The 18,815-nt window shown below is 40.4% G+C and overlaps 1 long non-coding RNA gene across 1 annotated transcript in view; it reads left to right on the plus strand.

Annotated features, from left to right (window-relative positions):
* The window catches only part of LOC132029614 (uncharacterized), a 29,785-nt gene that overhangs the window by 2,228 nt on the left and 8,742 nt on the right, over positions 1-18,815 (plus strand). The gene's annotated exons all lie outside the window — the stretch shown is intronic.

The raw sequence follows: 18,815 nt of genomic DNA on the forward strand, positions 1-18,815 counted from the left end.
TTATTTATTTATTATTATTATTATTATTATTATTATTATTATTATTATTATTATTATTATTATTATTATTATTTTGCAAATCTTATTTTATTTTCTCGCTAAAACCGTGGCTTTGGAACAGTTAGATTAAAATTCCGTTTTCAGTTTTGGCATATTTTGAGATTAAAAGAATACCGTTTTATAAACCTTGATCATGTTTTGAATTGACTGCTACTTGTTTCGAATCATTCAAATTCAATAATATTTCAATATGTGAAAGTTCCAGGGATTTGTACAGATTTCTTTATATTTTATTTTGACTTCAAAACTATAAAGTTGACTACCATTATTTATGTTTTAATACTATAAGCTGGCTAGTTGCAAGTTATTTTTCTCAAATGGTTATAAAGTATCTACAATGCTATATTTGTATTTTGAGATCATTTTTTTTAACCTAAGTTTGGCCGGTTAACCGTAGTTAACGGATCTTAAAGGATGCTTAATCCCTTCCCTTTAGGATAACTAAGAACCCTTACCTAGAATCGTTAAGTTAAGAAGACCATTAATCGGAGTTAACTTTTAGCATTACTTAATTAATAATTAGGTGTCCTAATTCACCGTTAAAATAATTAGGTGGCGACTCTTTAAGTTAAATAATTAGGAATCACTAATATGTTGTACTCCGCTTTGACCCGGTTAAAAGGGGGTATAACAGCTTGGCAACTCCGCTGGGGATTATTTAGGTTCTTAATCATAACAAACATAGGTTAATTAGGTTATTGTGCTTTAGCTGTTCTTCTTATGTGTTTTATGAATTGATTTTTTTCAATTCATTTCTTTAGTTGCTTTAACTATTTCTTTTATGTGATAATTTTTGTTATTTACTTTAACTATTTCTTTTGTGTGATAATTTTTGTTATTTACTTTAACTCTTTATGTTATGTGAATTCTTGTAATTACGTGTTATTGCATTCTTTAAAAACTGCTATTCCGCTCATATTTCCTCCAATTACAGAAAATTCACACTATCACACGGGCACGCGAGGTGTGTTTTGCGCACCCGCAAATTTCTTTCAAAATCCCAAAATTTAGGAGAGTTGGCATATGCGCGGGGTGTCCGAATTCTCAGTGACCGCATAGCCTTCTCACTCGAGTAGTCCGCTCGAAAACCTTGTGTCTAGTAAGCCAAATCTTAGAAGACTTAGGATAGAGCCATGCCACCAATTTCATCTAAGTCATGCATGCATAATCGGTCCTTGGTATCGACTCCACAATTAGGAAACCCACCAAATTGTCGACGGGTTTCATAACCCAACGACCAACAAGCATATTATGTGTAACGTGATAATGATAGAAGTATCCAAGCCTAACCATGACATGTCAAGTTTGGGAATCATTTCTTTTTCTTTTTTGTAGGATGGATTTCGTCCCCCAGATCCCCAAGATTAAGATGGTCAGTGACGTCCCAAGCAAGCTGAGGATATGGTGGGAAGATTTGGACCTTGGTAGTAGACTGGCTGTTACAAGGAGGTTGAGGTTCCTCACTTCACTGTTCCAGATCACTCCCGACAAACATGTGATTAGATTATTACTTCAATTTTGGGATCCAAAGCGAGTTGTCTTCAAATTTAAGGACTATGAGCTCACACTCACATTGGAAGAAATTAGTTATTTTACTAATTTGGAATACCAAGGGAGAGGTCAGATTATCCCGCACAGTCAATCAGGGAAGAAATTTCTTCGCTACTTGGGGTTGAAGAACACTAAGAAACTCCAATGCTTCGAGAATAACTGGGTCTCTTTGGATTATTTGTATGAGAGGTATGGTCGTCAAGATGGTCACAAGCTGTTCAAGAAGGAATTCTCATGCACTCCCGTCCATTGGCAAGTTAGACGTCCCATTGTATTTGTTGTTGCCTTACTTGGGACTTTGGTATTCCGACGTGAATACGGGAAGATCAGTACTTGCATATGTTCCATGGCTCGAGCACTTTTTGAAGGGGTTGACGGTGCGCAACTCACCTTGGTTCCCATGATTTTAGAAAAAATACTTCGAGCTTTAGGAAAGTGTAAAAGATGTGAGCAATGGAGCATTTTTACCAACGTCCGAATATGGCAGACATATATTTCAGTGAATCAAATAAAATTGATAGCTTTTATGAAAGAATGAAGCTGTTTGTATCTCCAGTCGACACTAATTTTTGGTATGAGCTCTTGATTTCCCGCACTGGTGATCAAATCCAATAGAAATACCCATTGCTATCACGTACCACGGCCTACATAAGAGGTAGAAGACTTTACTATATCGAGCTTATTGGGTTGAAGGGCCTCCAGCCATACGCTCCAGTACGCGTACTTCGACAGTTCAGTCTAGACCAAGTAATACCTCTCTAAGCTAATATGAGTGGTTCTGAAATCCTCTTTGGGCCAGACTTCAGAGTTCCTAGAGCTGGCCAGATTTTCGATGAATGGGATAATATTAATCCAATAAGTATTGGGGTTGGACCGGCAGGAGGTATCCCAGAATATCATGCGTGGCTTCAAGAAGACTATGGTAACATAGATCCTAGCCCAGCAGGTGAACCAGGCTTCGAGGATATTGGGAAGACAATTTGGATAAGACATTCTCGCTTGGGGACCATGGTTGTCACTCCGGAGATGTGGGCTCAAATGGCGAATATAATGCAGTATTTAGGGAATGTGGGAGCAGGGCCTAGCAATGATGGGGCATCATCTTCATTTCCGCCGCCAGCGTGAACAAGTGCAAAAGATCTAGGCCAAGTCTTAGGATTGTTTTTACATTATGTCATCTTTTATGTATTTTAGTTTATTATCTCATCAATGTACTCGCTTTTGTTATTTCAATGAAACTTGGCCTTTTATTTCCAAACTCAAGTGTCTCAATTTAATGGCTTGGATCACTCTATCATAATCTCGAATATTTGGCGTTAGGCCCACCTCTGGTACAAAAGAGGTCCCCAGCATAATAGGTTGCGCTATGATTGCTAGATTTCTCTTTTATTATGTGATTTGTTGCTATGTAATATATGTTTCTTTCACTATTATTTGTCAAATGTTAATATTGTTTTATTAAAGTAGCAATCATTCACACTATACTAACGTAGTTTTCTTCATTTTTGAAGGTTTTCTTTTATTTTGATTATTTCCCCAAAGGTTGATTCGTGTTGACTGCGAACTGGAAGATCACCCATACTTCACAAGATCAAAAGCACCAACATCCAACAACATGAATGATTCAGGTGCACTAGCTTGGGACTTATCACCGTTTCGAGAGACGAACCTGATGCTTCGGAGGGAAGGAATGCTGATGAACTCATCGCCCAATTGATGCAACAAATGGCCAACATGCAAAGTGAAATTGAGTGACTTCGAAATCTCTCCAACCTGTCCATTACCCTCAATACTCCTCCTCATGAACAGAGAACAAGTGCGACAATCCCACCATCCTTTTCGCCTGTTGACTCGCCTGCCCCTCAACCCTTTCCCTCAAACCCTCCACTTTACATAATCAATCCAAGCGCTACTAATTCGCCCCCCATCCTACAACAAACTAACCTACAACAAACCATTTCATAACAATCTAATCCACAACAAGCCATCCTATAACCAACTAACCCACAACAAGCCATCCCGCAACAAAATAACCCGCAACAAGCCAACCCACAACAAGTCAACTTTCAACAAGCCAATCCGTTACCCTTTACCACTCCATATGTTCCTCAGCCTTCAGTTATCCAAACTATCCCACTCAACCTAGACCACCCTACCTACCCAAAGCTACCAAGCAACCCAACACATACCGTTGGCACACGCCGCTAACCATAACATGCAGTATGTGCCACCAGTATATGTAGCGGAAGCTCAACCTTTCACTACCCCATTACAAACCATGCCACATCCAGAGGCCGATCCTTATGAGGAGATAGAAAGGGAAACAAGGGCAAAAATGGACGAGAATGTTGCCAAGGAGATTCGTAGTCTAAAGGAAGCGTTTAAAAGTATCCAAACCCACAAAGGATATGAAGGACTTGAATACGAGGATCTTTGTATTCATCTCGATATTGAGTTGCCTGCCGGATATAAGGTGCCAAAATTCGATATGTTTGATGGAAAAGGAAACCCTCGGGCTCATTTGAGGTCGTACTATGATAAGCTCGTTGGAGTAGGGAAAGATCAAGCCATTAGGATGAAGCTATTTATAAGGAGCTTGACAGGAGAAGCACTTGATTGGTACACATGCCAAGATCCGCAGAAATGGCGTAGTTAGGGAGAGATGGTGTAAGAATTCATGGATAGGTTCAGGTTTAACACTGAGACTGTCCTAGATGGATTCTATTTGATGAAGTTAGAAAGGAAGTCAATAGAAACTTTCAGAGAGTATGCTATGCGGTGGAGAGCAGAAGCCGCAGAGGTCCAGCCCCCGATGGCGGAAAGTTAGATGATGACGCTCTTTGTACAATCTCTAAAGGATGCAACATACTATGAAAGGCTGATAAGTGTCATTGGGTAAAAGTTTTTTGAAGTCGTTAGAATGGGAGATTTCATAGAAGAAGGTATCAAGACGGGAAGAATCACAAATTTGGCAGCCTTGCAAGCAACAAGTAAGGCAATTCAATCAGATTCAATTGGGGGTGCAGCTAAGAAGAAGAAGGACGGAGTGTCCGCGGTCATAACCATCCAAGAACATAGACCAAACAAGATGTTAACCTACCAATACCATTCATCCCAGCCTTCATATTACAGCCAATACGCCCAAGTCCCTCAGCCTTATTACCAACCTCCACCCGCTCCCTATGCTGTTTACCACACCCAGCCAACATATTGCCCACCTCGAGCACCTGCCTATCAAAGCCCATCACAATACCAACCAACCTACCCGCCTCAACCCCAATACCAACCACAAAATCGTCCACAAAATGCACCCAGACCTCGCCCAAACTTTGAAAGAAAGCCAACCAAAACTTATACACCATTAGCCGAACCTTTAGCACAATTATACGAAAGGTTGAGAAGCGCAGGGATACTCCAACCGATTCAGGGAAGAGTTCCTAACCCCTTCTAGGATGGTATGATGGGACTAAGCATTGTGCATATCACTTAGGAGTTGCCGGACATTACACTGAAAATTGCCTTACTCTTAAAGACAAAATCGAGGCATTGATCAAAGAAGGAGTCATTCAGCTCAAAGGAGCTCCCCTAAATATAAATAACAACCCTCTACCCAATCATGGTGATACAAATGTGAATATGATTACCATTGATGAAGACTATAACTTGGAAGAGACTATTGTACCGGTCAAAAAAGAGAAAAAGGTTGAATCATCAGCCTTTATTGCTCCCATAATTACAGTCCAAATGAGGGCACCAATTGAAGTGGAGGTGCTCACTCCAAGGCCTAGGATCACAGCCTTAGTTGGTCAGGCACCTTCTTTCAACACCAAAGCAGTTCCTTGGAATTATTCGTCTGATGAAAGGAAAAAAGAAAAAGAAAAATTAGTTGTAGAAACTGTTGCTGCTGGAATAACAAGATCTGGGTTGTGTTATGCCCCCGTAGAGGTAGCACGAGGAGCACCGAATAAGAAAAACAGCCAAAAGAAGGCTGTGACCGAGGCTGAAGTAGAAGAATTCTAGATGAAAATGCCAACTAAGGAATATTCTGTCGTAGAACAACTAAAGAAAACACCAGCCCAAATTTCTTTATTGTCATTGTTGATGAATTCTGAAACTCACAGGAGCGCTTTAGTGAAGGTACTAAATGATGATTATGTCCCAGCCGAGACCTCTAGCGAGAAATTTTTAGCCATGGTTGGAGAAGTCCTCGAAGCCCATAAAGTCTCTTTTCATGACGATAAATTGCCACCTGAAGGTTTGGGGCACAACAAGGCATTGAAAATTACAGTCAAATGCAGGGATAAATTCATTTCTAAGGTGTTGATTGATGGGGGTTCAGCTGTTAACATATGTCCTGTCATTACTCTCCGAGCTTTAGGAATTGATATCGGAAAACTTCGTGACATTTACGTGAGGGTTAAAGGTTTTGATGGAGCTCAAAGGGGTGTCGTAGGGGAAATTGACTTAGTCCTGGAAATTGGACCCGTGGAGTTTATGGTGAAATTCCAAGTGATGAATATATCTGCTAGTTACAACTTGCTGATAGGAAGGTGGTGGATCCATATGGCTGGTGCAGTCCCTTCTACCCTGCATCAAAATTTGAAATTTATCTGGAATCATCAGGAAATTATGATCCATGGAGAAGGCAATAATTCGATTTATCCCGAAAACTCAATTCCTGTTATTGAAAGTGTAGAAAGGCTAGACGGATCTGTTTTCCATATTAAGAAAATTATGTGCACTACTCAAGCTGAAAGGGTAAAATTTCCACGTGTGCTTATGATGGTGGCTTGGGAAATGTTGAAGAATGGTTTTAAGCCTGGTCAAGGTCTCAGAGTGAACTTGGATGGAATAGTAGAACCAATTCAATTACCTGGTCAGAAGGATACTTTTGGTCTTGGATACGAGCCCACTCTTGAAGAAATCTCATTGGCTAGTCTCAAAAGGAAAGGTGATATTCCCTTGCCAAAGCCTCGTCCCTCTCCGAATCGGTCATTTTTCAAGGCGTCGTCACCCAAGTATCGAGGAAGCTGCTGAAGACAACCTCGTGGAAGGTCTCAAGAATCTATTCATTGCCGAGGAAGAAGTTGAATGCAATGTGATTCTGGATGATTGCCCTGAAACTCCAACTATCTGGGATGCTGAGCCTGGAGATGCTTTAAACAATTGGACTTGTACCCCGCCCCCGGTTCTTCGGGAGTCTTGGTAGATGATTGTATTAGTATTTAATGAAACAACGCGATTCAAAATTGAGGCCTGAATCGTGTTTATGCTTTTGTTGTGTTTCCCCTCCACCTTTTGAAAGCTTAAATGCCAAATCCAAACTATGCTTTTCTATTTTTAATTCCGTCTTTATTTAGTTAATTTCGCTTTTCTTTTTTAGCAATCAAACTAGTAAATCTGCTGATACTGTGTATGTGACACGTAATGAAACAAGCGAACCAATCCTAAATGCCGAACAAGATTCTGAAGAATATGAAGAGGACATGCAACCTGAAGAGTTAACTAAAGATTTTGAACATTTTGAGAGTAAGCCAAAACCAAATTTGGATGAAACAGAGACCATAAACTTGGGAGATTCAGAAACAGTAAGGGAAACAAGAATTAGCGTCCATTTAACTCCGTCACAAAAGGAAGAATTGATCAACCTTTTGAGACGATATGTGGATGTGTTCGCTTGGTCTTATGATGATATGCCGGGTCTAAGCACGGATATTGTGTCGCATAAGTTGCCTACTGATCCATCTTGTCCTCCAGTGAAACAAAAGAAAAGAAATATTAAACCTGATTTGAGTTTAAAAGTCAAGGAAGAAGTCTTCAAGCAATTTAATGCAAAGGTCATTCGAGCTAGAAGGTATCCCACTTGGCTAGCCAATATTGTGCCTGTACCGAAGAAGGATGGCAAAGTCAGGGTATGTGTGGATTATCGGGATCTCAACAAGGCTAGCCCGAAAGATGATTTTTCCCTCCCAAATATTCACATACTCATTGATAATTGTGCGAAGCATGAGCTACAATCATTCATTGATTGCTTCGCAGGCTGCCATCAAATTCTGATAGATGAAGAAGATCTTTGAGAAAATGGCATTTATCACACCTTGGGGAGTATACTATTATCGAGTGATGCCTTTTGGACTCAAGAATGCAGGTGCCACTTATATGAGAGCCGTGACTACCATTTTTCATAACATGATCCATAAGGAGATTGAAGTCTATGTGGACGATATCATCATCAAGTCACGAAAGAGTTCAGATCACTTGACGGATTTGGAGAAGTTCTTTGACAGGTTGAGGCGATACAATTTGAAATTAAATCCCACAAAGTGTGCATTTGGTATTCCTACTGGGAAGCTGTTAGGTTTTATTATGAGCAGGAGAGGCATTGAATTGGATCCTTCGAAGATAAAGGCTATTCAAGACTTGCCTGCCCCAAAGAGTCGAAAGGACGTGATATGTTTCCTCGGACGTCTCAACTACATTAGTCGGTTCATAGCAGAATAGTTACACCTCAAAAAAAAATTTCGTTGATGCACAGCAAATAGACTAACGAAGAGCATGAAGTATACGGTGTTTCAATAAGTAAGGAATGACATTTGATGACTCTAAGTAAGATCTCAAAGACATTCGATGTTAGACGAGAAAATTTGCCAAGAGAAGGCAAGACATACGATAAGTATCGGAAGAGATTTATGAGTAACAAGTTAATGATGATTTAACGATGATTTGGAGAAGAGTTATAACGTCCCTTAGATTTTTAATGAGATGATAAATAAGTGTCAAGAAGGTTCCATAAGGATTGGAGATCAAACGAGTCAACAAAAATGAGTTCGGAAGAACTGGGCATTATACGGCCCAACACACTGGCCGCATAAATTATACTGGCTGTATGTTTGGCCGTATAATCAGCCAGCATTAGCACACCTCTTGGACCAAATCTACGTTGTGCTTACTGGTCCGTATAATTTATACGAATACCGTATGTTGGGTCTAAGTTTATTTCATTTCATTTCCCTTTCACTCCCTTTCTCTCTAGAACATTTCTCCACACTTCTCCCACAAGAATTCAAGAGATATTAGTGAACAAATTCATCAAACCAAGTGAATCAAGTGTAAGAAACTCATTAAAGTTCATCCAAGACAAGGAATCCAAGTGAAGGTGAAACTAGGGTTTTGATTCAAGTGAAGTGTTTCCACTCAGGGTTCATTCCTACACCATATAAGGTAAGTTTTATGGTATTTCCATGTTGTTTAAGGTATTGAGACATTGAAAGACTTGGATTCTAGAAGAATATAGAAAATGGGTCTTGAATGTGAGAATAGTGATGTTTGTGAGTAGTAGCTTGGGTTGAGTCATGATTCTTGATATGTTACGATTATAATCATGTTATAAATGATATTGAGAACATAGGATGAACATTGTATATGAGTGAATATAATAGTGTGCTATGACCATGGATATGGATGATTGGAAGTGAATTGAGAAGTAAGGATGATGTAGATGAATAAAGACCATTGTTATGATGCTGTGGATGTTATTATTGATGTTTGGGAGTTGATATATGATATGGAGGAAGTTGTATAAATAAAGGAGATGCTGTCCAATTTTCTCTAACTTTAGTCATGTATGCTAAGCTATCGGTTTTCTAATGATAGTATAACTCTAATGAAGGTAGAAACGTGAGCATTGAAGGAGAACGTGCAAGTGATAGAATAGTTGAACGAAAAGATATGTAAGGCTAACCCTTCTTTCATAAGGCATGGTTCCTTGGCCAAATATCTATTCTTCTATGAGCCTATGATGTCCTCCAAATGATCCTATCTTTAAAAGCTACTAAGCTCATGATTCTCGATATGTTACGATTATACTAAATTCCTTCTATGATGAGTAATCCTCTAAGGGTAGATGTAATGAACGACGATAGTAATGATGTTAAAGATGGTTATGGGCTTTTATGTATATGTGCCTATGCATGGCTATTATGAAACCCCGAGCTTATATTGCCGGGTAAAATTTATATATATATATATATAATGCGCGCGCACCACTACAGTTGGGTGTGGACAACCCTGAGCCTTGGTAGGGCCAGGTATGTATGACCCTGAGCCTTGGTAGGGCCAGGTATGTGAAACACCGAACCTTCATGGTCAGGTATGCTATGTAAATGACATGCATATGAATATGAATATGTATATGAATATGAAAATGGATACGAAATGTAAATGAGTACGGAAACGGATACGGATGTATGCACACAATCACGCATTAGAAATGGAAAGTCCCTATGAAAAGAAAATAAGTGTTTTTGATGATGATACTACTACCTCCCATCCTATGATATTTCTTATGTTGTCTATTATGCTTTTATAATGATGTTGATCATGCTTTACGTACTCAGTACATTCTTCGTACTGACATCTTTTTGTTTGTAGACGCTGCGTCATGCCCGCAGGTGGCCAGGGAGACAGACTTGATCCATAACTTTATTACTCAGGGACTACATAGCGGAGCTCCATTTCATTCGGAGCTACAGCTTTTGGTATTTATTCTTTTGTGTACATATTTATGGGCATGACGGGGTCCTGTCCCGCCTATATGATATGACGTACTCTCCTTAGAGGCTCGTAGACATGTGTATATGGTTAGATGTGTTTGGCCTTGTCGGCCTATATTTTGGATATCATTTTGTTAGCCTCGTCGGCTTGTGTACACCTATATTGACATTGTTATTGATGATGATATATATGTATTGTTGCCCAATGGAATTAGTATGAATAATGGATGAAAAGTATGATTTAGCTATATGGATCACCTAGATGTAAATGTGAAAGTACGTTAAGAGGTTCCCGGGTGGGTTAGCACCGGGTACCCGTCGCGGCCCTCCGGTTGGGTCGTGACAAAAGTGGTATCAGAGCAGTTCTGTCCTAGGGTGTGTCTACGAGCCGTGTCCAGTAGAGTCTTGGTTATGGGTGTGTTGCGCGCCACACTTATAAACAAGAGGCTGCGAGCATTTTAGGAATGAATGACCTTCTTTCTTCATAAGATCGTGCGATAGAGCTATGATATAAGAACTTCCTTCTCCTTAACCGTGTGTTATGTATTTCAGAGATGCCTGTAAAGAGAAAGGCTACGGCACCCAAAAGGGTAAGACGGTGGCGGAAAAGCGGCCGAAAGAGCACGCCAACGGTTGTAGAGGAAAGTAAGTCCCAGCATGTGGCTCAATTTCAGTCCTCTCATTCAGTGCCTATTTCTGAGGAGCGTGAGGGAGCTTCAGCCCCAGCTCCAGCACCTCCAGTTGCTCCACCGGATGCTTCAGGCCAAGATGTAAAAAAGGCCATTCATTTGCTTACTCAATTGGTTCGCCAGACTCAGCGGCAAAGTACAGGGCAAGGTGATAGGGCTGTTAGTGTAAGGGCCCGTGATTTATTAGCTTGAACCCTCCGAAATTCTTTGGGTCAAAGCTGGATGAGGATCCTCTGAATTTTATTGATGGAATGTTGAGGACACTTCGGTTGATACATGCTTCGGACACCGAATCGGTGGAGTTAGCATCCTATAGATTGAGGGATGTTGCGGTTCATTGGTACACGGTTTGGATGGTTTCACGCGGAGCTAATGCGCCTCCCCCGGTATGGCAAGAATTTGTAGACGCTTTCCTCCGACATTACCTGCCTGTAGAAGTTCGGCGAGCTAGAGCCGATAAGTTTCTGAATTGAAGACAAGGAAGTATGAGGGCTCTAAAGTATAGTCTCCGCTTCAATTCTTTAGCTAGGTATGCTTCGGCCATGGTAGCGGATTTGGGTGACCGAGTGCACCGATTTGTGAGAGGCCTAGGGCCACATTTGATGGATAGGTGCTTGACTGCGTCCCTTCAGGACAATATGAATATTTCACGCATTCAGGCCCATGCTCAGAATTTAGGAGAAAGTCTACAACAACAAAGAAGTGAGAGTGAGCATGATAGAGGGTATAACAAAAGGGCTAGATCTTTGGGTTCAACGAGTGAGTATAGAGGCGGGCACAGACAGTAGTTTTCGAGGCATTCAGGCCATTCTATGACTAGTGCGCCTCCACGGGTTTCAGGCCAGAGATTTGATAGATCTACTCATTCCGGGCTGAGTCAGAGCTTTTCGGGATCTCAGTTCAGGGGTGATTCGGGTCAGGCGAGACCACCCGTGCCACGATGTTCCCAGTGTGGGAAGTTACATTGGGGTCAGTGCCGATTGGGTTCAGAGGTTTGCTATTCATGTGGTCGGCCAGGCCATATTATGCATGGTTGCCCCTCAGTTGGTGGTAGAGGTAGGACCCAGCCTTCAGGGTCGGTAGCTTGATCTTCGTCATCTATACGCCCGTGGGGCCGAGTTCACATGTGCCCGGTCGGCCATGGTAGAGCGAGAGGGAGATTCCCCGGTTCTAGCGGTCCTCGGCCACCGTATTTATGCTTTGGCTGGACGCCAAGATCTTGAGTCTTCTCCTGATGTTGTCACAGGTATATTATCGGTATTTTCTCATGATGTATATGCTTTGATAGATCCGGGCTCCACATTTTTATATGTTACTCTGTATATTGCGGGTCGATTTAGAGTCAAACTGGAGTCGATCAAATCTTTTGAGGTGTCTACACCCGTTGGTGGTAATAGCTAGCCGAGTATATAGAAGTTGTATAGTTGTGATTTACGACCATCATACTATGGTTGACTTACATGAGTTAAAAATGATGGATTTTGATGTTATTATGGGCATGGATTGGTTGGCTTCTTGCTATGCCAATGTTGATTGTAGATTGAAAATAGTTCGTTTTCAATTTTCGGGAGAACCAGTTTTAGAATGGAAAGGAAATCTTTGCGTCACCGAAAGGTAGGTTTATTTCCTATCTCAAGGTAAGGAAAATGATCACAAAGGGTTGCATTTATCATCTAGTTTGGGTTTAAGATGTAGAAGCTGAACCGCCGACTCTTCAGTCTGTCCACGTGGTGAATGAATTTCCGGACGTATTCCTGGAAGAGCTTCCAGGCCTTCCTCCGGAAAGAGAGATTGATTTTGCTATTGATGTTTTGCCAGACACCAAGCCTATATCTATTCCACCTTATAGAATGGCTCCCGCAGAATTGAAAGAGTTGAAGGAGCAATTGAAAGACTTACTTGAGAAAGGCTTTATTAGGCCTAGTTCATCCCCGTGGGGAGCACCCGTATTGCTTGTCCGAAAGAAAGACGGCTCCTTGCGAATGTGCATTGACTATCGGCAACTGAATAAGGTGAGGATTAAGAACAAATATCCTCTTCCGAGGATTGATGACTTATTTGACCAATTACAAGGCGCCAAATGGTTTTCAAAGATAGATTTGAGATCCGGGTATCATCAAGTGAGAGTTAGGGGGAATGATATCCCTAAGACAGACTTCAGAACGAGATATGGCTATTTTGAGTTCCGCGTAATGTCATTTGGGCTAACTAATGCACCGGCAGTATTTATGGATTTGATGAATGATGTGTTTAGGCCCTTCTTAGATTTATTTGTGATTGTATTCATTGGCGATATCTTGGTGTATTCCAGATCCGAGACAGAGCATGCGGAACATTTGCGTACTATCCTTAGAGTTCTTCAAACTCGAGAGTTGTTTGCAAAATTTTCTAAGTGTGAGTTTTGGTTGAACTCAGTGACATTTTTGGGACATATTGTTTCAAATTTAGATGGTATTCAGGTAGATAGCCAAAAGATTGAGGCCGTGAAGACTTGGCCAAGGCCCACGACTCCTACGGAGGTTCGTAGCTTTCTGGGCTTAGCAGGTTATTACAGGAGATTTGTTGAAGGTTTTTCTTCTATTTTGGCGCCACTCACAAAGCTGACCCAGAAATCAGTAAAGTTTCAATGGACAGATGCTTGTGAACGTAGTTTCCAAGAGCTAAAAGATAGATTGACTTCTGTCCCAGTCCTGACACTTCCAGAGGGATTGGAAGGTTATGTTGTTTATTGTGATGCTTTAGGCATTGGGCTAGGCTGTGTGTTGATGCAACATGGTAAGGTGATTGCGTATGCTTCAAGGCAATTACGAAAATATGAGAAAAATTATCCAACCCATGACCTTGAATTGGCTGCAGTGATTCATGCATTAAAAATGTGGAGACATTACTTGTATGGTGTTCATGTGGATATTTATACAGATCATAAGAGCCTTCAGTATATCTTCAAGCAAAAAGAGTTGAATTTGCGGCAACGACGATGGTTGGAATTGCTAAAAGATTATGATGTTGATATCCTATATCACCCGGAAGGGCAAATGTTGTGGGCGATGCTCTTAGCCGTAGATCCATGGGAAGTTTGTGTGATGTACGACCGAGAGAAAAGAGAAATGGCTCGTGAGCTCCGGTAGTTAGCTAGCCTAAGAGTTCAAGTAGTGGACTCGGGTAGCGGGGGAACTACCATTCGTAATTCAGTCTCGTCGCCGGTAGTGGAAGTGAAAGACCGACAATACGAAGATCCCATGCTAATGCATTACAGAGATACACTCCCTCAGAAGGAGAAGTCATCATTTGAGATTGCAGGAGACGGAGTTCTCCGATGCTTGGGCAGATTATGTGTTCCTGATGTGGCAGGGTTACGCCACCAAATATTGAGAGAAGCCCATTGCTCCCGTTATTCTGTCCACCCCGGAGCAACGAAAATGTACCATAATCTTAAATCTATATATTGGTGGAATGGGATGAAGAAAGATATAGCATAATTCGTAGCTCAATGTCCCAACTGTCAACAAGTGAAAATCGAGCACCAAAAGCCGGCGGATTGTTGCAAACTATAGAAATTCCAACTTGAAAGTGGGAAGTAATTAACATGGACTTCATTACAGGCTTACTCCGTTCTCGACGTAAGTATGATTCTATATGGGTGATTGTGGATAGACTCACGAAGTTAGCTCATTTCTTACTAGTCAGAACTACATATGTGGCAGAAGATTATGCAAAACTTTATGTTAAAGAGATAGTGCGACTCCATGGTGTTCCAGTATCTATTATCTCAAATAGAGGAACTCAGTTTGACTAATTTTTGGAAGTACTTCCAAGAGGGTTTGGGGACTCAAGTGAGCCTTAACACGACATTTCACCCACAGACTGATGGACAAGCCGAACGTACCATTCAGACCCTCGAGGATATGTTACGGGCATGTATGTTAGATTTTGGAGGTAATTGGGATGATCACTTACCACTTATTGAATTTGCTTATAATAATAGTTATCATTCTAGCATCCAAATGGCACTGTATGAGGCTTTATATCGGCGAAAGTGTAGATCCCCAATTGGGTGGTTTGAAGCAGGAGAGACTAGATTGTTAGGGCCAGACTTGGTCCAGCAAGCCATAGAAAAAGTTAAGCTCACACAAGATCGGTTATTAGCAGCCCAAAGTCATCAAAAGTCCTATGCAGATAATCGTCGAAGGGACTTAGAGTTTCAAGTTAAAGATTGGGTGTTCTTAAAAGTGTCACCAATGAAGGGTGTAATGAGATTTGGCGAAAAGGGGAAGCTTAGTCCTCGGTACATTGGGCCTTATGAGATTGTGCGCAAGGTAGGCAAAGTGGCTTACAAGTTAGATTTACCTCCTGACTTCGAGTCAGTTCACCCAGTTTTTCATGTTTCGATGCTTCGTAAATGTGTTGGAGATCCTACTAGGATCGTGCCAGTAAATGATGTTCAAGTGACAGAAAAGTTAACTTATGAAGAGGTACCAATTGTCATATTAGATAGGCAAGTACGGAGGCTTAGAAACAAAGAAGTGGCCTCAGTTAAGGTTTTGTGGAGAAACAATAACCTAGAAGAGATGACATGGGAGGCGGAAGAAATTATGAAATCCAAGTACCCACACTTATTTCAGCCCTCGGAAGAGATCCAAGATGAGACATCAAGATCATAAGGTATGTATGTTTTCCTTTTTATGCATTTGGGTCGTGTGTGGCCAAACTCTATTGCTATTATGTTGTGGCCCTGTGAGGCATTGTTATTATGGGCTGTTGTGACAGGATGGTAGTGCCATATTACAGGAGAAACTCTGGCGAAATTTTTATAAAATCCCCGAGGACTTAACATTCGAGGACGAATGTTCTTAAGGGGGGAAGAATGTTACACCTCAGAAAATTTTTCGTTGATGTACAGTAAATAGACTAACGAAGAGCACAAAGTGTATAGTATTTCAATAATTAAGGAATGACATTTGATGACCCTAATTAAGATTTCAAAGACATTCGAGGTAAGAGGAGAATGTTTGCTAAGAGAAGGCAAGACATACGATATGTATCGGAAAGGATTTATGAGTAATAAGTTAATGATGCTTTGGAGAAGAGTTATAACGTCCCTTAGATTGTTAATGAGGTGATAAACAAGTGTCAAGAAGGTTCCATAAGGATTGGAGAACAAACGAGTCAACGAGAATGAGTTCGGAAGAACTGGGCATTGTACGGCCTAACATACTGGCCGTATAAATTATACTGGCCGTATGTTTGTGTCACGACCCGACTAGGGCCATGACGGGTACCCGGGGCTAACCACCGAGCACCACTCATTCTATTACTCACCCTGCATTCATTCATATTTCTTATGCTCATAATCATAGAAAAACTATTTTTGTTTGAAACATATTTACCTTTATATACATAAGCCCTTCGGCTATCAAAATAATGCACATAAAATAAGGACATCGTAAGACCATACTACCCACACATATGTATCTACGAGCCTCTACTGGAGTACTAACATAAAGACGGGACAGGACCCCGTCATGCCCAAATATATACACAAAATAACAATTCAACATAGCACCTCCGAAGTAATAGAGTGCTTCTGTAAGCCTGCTGAGTGACTCCTAGGAATCTGGGTCACCTCTCTGTCTACCTGTAGGCATGAACACAACATCCAAAGAAAAGTACGTCAGTACGAAATATGTACTGAGTATGTAAAGCATGAGTAGTAACATAAGTAAACGTGAAGGGAAGCATAAAATAAAAGTTCAAATACCTTTTTGAGATGTTTGTCATGCTTACTTTACCTTTTCTTAAGGGTCGCGGAATGCATATACATATACATATCTTAGTACCGTATCTGCTCATACACATTAAGCATTATCCGTATTCGGCCACATAGTGGCTCGACAGTATCCGTATTCGGCCACGTAGTGGCTCGACAATATCCGTATTCGGCCACGTAGTGGCTCGACAATATCCATATTCGGCCATGTCGTGGCTCGACAGTATCACATATATGTCTTCCGTACCCGGCCATAACAAGGCTCGGTATATCTTATCATCATCATTTCCATCACTACGGAAATCTTTTATCATCACATACATCTCATAAGCTTATCATAACTTTTCATAGAGCGTGCATTTGAATTTAAAGACAATCTATGAAAATCATATCATATTCGTAGCATGAACTTCATAAAAATATCGTATGATAGGCTTTATAGTCTCTAAACTTAGGCTCTTCATTACCATTATTGTATCTATGGCATATCTCTTACCTTTGTCTCATATAAAACCCCCTATGAACATAGACTCGTAATTTTTTTTTTTTGGAACATTGGTCATAGGATATGCATTAGAGCTTATAGACAATCTATAACAATATCGGGGTGACATAAGGTCGAGAACCCCCGATTACATTATGGAGTGATCATATTCATCATATCTCACCTTGAAGAAACTAACATTTTAAGGTGAGTGTGTGTAACACAACGAGCAACCTCGAGGGATCGTAAATAGGGTCATTAGATTGTAGAAACATCATATTGTATTCATAGCAAGAACTTTATGGAATTAGCATATCATGAACTTTAGAACTTTTAGGCTCAGCTCATAGTCATCATCATCATACTCATATCGTATCTCTTTTCTTTATCTTATGAAAAGCTCTTTATAACCATAGACTCGTAATTTCCGATGTGTAGGAAAGTCATGGAAATATAGGAGAATTCATGCCATGGAGTCATGCCTTAGAAAGAAAGGAATAGCCTTACATACCTCTTTCGTTTAGCTATTCTATCGTTTCATCGTTCTCCTTCAATGCTCGCGTTTCTACCTTCAAGAGAATTCGCATCAACATTAGCTAATCGATTATGTGAACGTGCTTACTAATGTTAGAGAAAATTGAACAGCATCTCCTTTATTTATACGACTCCCTCCATATCATATATCAATTCCCAAACATCAATAATAACATTCGCAACATCATAACAATAGCCTTTATTCACCTACATTATCCTTACTTCTCAATTCACTTCCAATCATCCATATTCATGGTCATAACACACGATTACGTTCATACATATACAACGTCTATCTCATGTTCTCAATATCATTTATACATGATTATAATCATAACGTATCAAGAATCATGACTCAATCCAAGCATTTACTCAAAAGTGACACTATTCCCACATTTATGACCCATTTTCTATTTCCTTCTACAATCCAAGTGTTTCAACTTTCAAATACCTTAAACAATATGAAAATACCATAAAACTTACCTTAGATGGTGTAGGAATGAACCTTGGGTACAAACACTTCACTTAAGCAAAACCCTAGTTTCTCCTTCACTTGGATTCTTGTCTTGGATGAACTTTAATGGGTTTCTTACACTTGATTTACTTGGTTTGATGAAGTTGAACACTAATATCTTTTGAATTCTTATGGGATAAATGTAGAGATATGTTCTAGATAAAAGGGGTGTGAAAGGGAAAATGAAATAAAATGAAACTTGATCCTTATTAATAACTCAAATCTGTCCCGACCAGTTTCTACGGATCAACATGCGGTCCGTATAAATTATACTGACCGTATGTCTGGCCGTAGATTTGGTCTAGAGAGGGGTTCTATTCTGGGCTGATTATACGACTGAACATATTGCCCGTATGTTTTATACGGCCAGTATGTTTGGCCGTATAATGCCAGTCATTCCGAACTCATTCTCGTCTACTCGTTTGATCTCCAATACTTATAGAGCCTTCTTGACACTTGTTTATCACCTAATTAACAATCTAAGGGACGTTATAACTCTTCTCAAAGGCATCGTTAAATCATCATTAACTTGTTACTCATAAATCTCTTCCGATACTTATCGTATGCCTTGCCTTCTCTTGGCAAATTTTCTCGTCTAACATCGAATGTCTTTGAGATCTTACTTAGGGTCATCAAATGTCATTCCTTACTTATTGCAACACCA

The sequence above is a fragment of the Lycium ferocissimum genome, chromosome 9 (genome assembly GCF_029784015.1).
Source record: "Lycium ferocissimum isolate CSIRO_LF1 chromosome 9, AGI_CSIRO_Lferr_CH_V1, whole genome shotgun sequence".
Lineage (NCBI taxonomy): Eukaryota > Viridiplantae > Streptophyta > Magnoliopsida > Solanales > Solanaceae > Lycium > Lycium ferocissimum.